Genomic DNA, 2,786 nt, shown 5'->3' on the forward strand with positions numbered 1-2,786 from the left:
AGAAGAGGTCTCGATTTACTAACTGCAGAACAAGGAGGTGTTTGTTTAGCCCTATAGGAAAAATGCTGCTTCTATGCCAACAAATCCAGGATAGTTTGAGATCAGATCAAACAACTACAAGACGACTTAGAAAAGAGAAGAAAACAACTGGCAGAAAACCCCCTTTGGACTGGACTTAATGGATTCCTGACTTATATCTTACCCTTTTTAGGGCCACTTGTGGGCTTGCTTCTTTTGCTTTCTTTGGGGCCCTTTTTACTTAATAAAGTCACAACCTTTGTTAAACAACAAATTGAGGCTATTCAGGCAAGGTCTATACAGGTCCATTATCAATGCCTTGAGATGCAAGAACAAAATGGCACCTATATACCACTACATTCACCTTAACAAATGCTGCCTCTGTGAACTGAACTGGATAGCCAAAGATGGGTAAGAGGGTAAGTCCCCCACAGCACCCTAAACATAAGGCTGCCATTAATGGCAACCCATTTCTATGATGGGTACCGTGCTCAGGATGGGTTATCCCAACCTAAGACAGGCACAGTTCCCGAGAGGTTCTCTTGGCTTGAAAAAATAAAAAAGGGGGACCTGTCTGGGGCCAAAGAGCCTGGTCATAGCCTGCCCAGGGTCATGAAACCCTGCCAATAGCCCTCTGGCACTAAAGATATAAATGCTGTGACCTTTCTGCCCTTTTCTCCTTCTTAGTGCTTGCACAGCCCTAGGCGTAGATCACTGCTGCATTGCTTTAGATAGCTGAGAAATGCTCCATTTCCTGGAATGATTTGCCCTGTGGTTTTTCCCAGAAAACATCTGCATACTTCCTTATCTGCTGATTCCCTCCTCCTGGCTATATAAGCTGTGACCTTCTGGCTAATAAACGAGACTTGATCAGAATACTGTCTTGTCTCCATTTCTCTCATCTCTTGTCCCATCCAATTCCCACTCCCCACTCCAGGGTCTGTGTTGAATATCCCGTGGGTCAGGACACCACCTCGGAGCAAATCAAAACCTTGCAGGGCCCTGGGATAACAGCAAAGACAAGAACAGAAGCCAGATGATGTCTTGACAACACCTTGTACCTGACTTCTAGACACAGACCCCTCATAGCTCACATCCCCTTCTCTCCTGTGTTCCAATGTAATTAATCTGTCACTGATGGCTCACTGGTACCCCTGGTGAATGGTTCCATATCAAGAGTTTAATGGTGGTCTCTGCTGTGGGCAGATTAGGCACTCACATAGATCTTAGTGAGTAGAATATCATTTGATGAGTCCATGCCTAATTTCTAACACTGCCTACATGGCCAATTTATCCATCAAGACCAGGGTGACTGAACAAAGAGGCTCATTGATATCCACAGAACAGATGATCTTGTCCACCTTATTATTGAGCTCCACATTAGCTCAGATTACTGTCTCATAAGCATTCACATGGGGTAAATACCTTCACACTTTATGCTCATTCAAAAAGTTTATTCCACTTAGTATTTCCCCAAATCTCCTTTTCATCATTCATTCATGCTCTGTACAAGTCTCTGATTTCCAAGCCAAACCATTAGCCATTGCTCGTGAATCATTATAAAAGATGACTGTTCACCTCTCCTTTCAAAAAATAGACTAACTACTGGGAGGATTTCCCTTTAACACACTCTTTCAGGGCCATCCATGAAAGATGCTATATACCATAACCTCCCAATTTCAAAAGATGCCAGCATATAATCCAGGATGATCCACAAACCTTTCCTGAAATTTTTCTTTCTCATATTATAGTGAGATCCCCTTTTACCTAAGGGTGTAGATATGTAGACAGAAGACAAGTATAAGGAGTAGGATCTCAAAATATGAAGTCCCGAGAACATATTTTTTTTCTTTCTTTCATTTCTCGAGTATACTTAGAAGCCATCAACCAATCCTGCTATGCTCCTTATTTCCATTAAAATATCCTATGGTAACAATAATTCATTCATCCAAAGTTGCAATCTATAGGTGAATGTTGGTAATAATTTAAGTCACTATCTTATCACTGCATAATATGGACTACTAATATTTTATTTACCACTGGCAATAGAATCATTAATACCTTTGAATCTAAGTGGGAACAACATTTCCCATAATTTATTTCTATATATGGCTTTGAGTTAGGATTGGTCAAAAGAGAACTTTGCCCAAAATTTGGAAAACAAATGTGAACCAACAGCCATTACTTTCTTAAGATCATCAGGTCTGGCAGCTAGAAGTGCCTGGCTCTCCAAATTCCGATGCTATCTCCAAATTTCCTTTGCCAGCTCCAAATTGTCCAAACATGACAGCTGTTTAGGAATGTGAACAGTTCTTCAGGAGGCTGGATGGCTGTTTGATAAGTTTTATCTGGTCCACTAACAGACCTTTTGGACTCTTATTTCTCCAGATTCTTCTTCAATTATATTAGGGAATAAACCACTTTATTCAGTAATATTCTTAGTGGTTTTTCTTTGTGACTGAACATTTACAGAGAGAAAAGGCAAAAATTAGAAATATCAGGAATGAATAAAAAGACACTATTAAAGATCTCATAAATATTAAAAAGATAGTAAGGAGATATTATAAACAACATTCTGTCAACATATTTGAAAACTTAGATGAAATGGACAAATTCCTTGAGAACTCAACCACCAAAACTGGTAAAATAAGAAATATACAACATGAATAGTCCAATATCTTTTTAAAAATCATTATACAATGTAGTTGATTTGCGGGTATATCTTATAATAAAATTGAATTCAAAACCAATCACCTTACCCAGAAGTA

This window comes from Galeopterus variegatus, unplaced genomic scaffold (assembly GCF_000696425.1).
Source record: "Galeopterus variegatus unplaced genomic scaffold, G_variegatus-3.0.2 Scaffold7986, whole genome shotgun sequence".
NCBI lineage: Eukaryota > Metazoa > Chordata > Mammalia > Dermoptera > Cynocephalidae > Galeopterus > Galeopterus variegatus.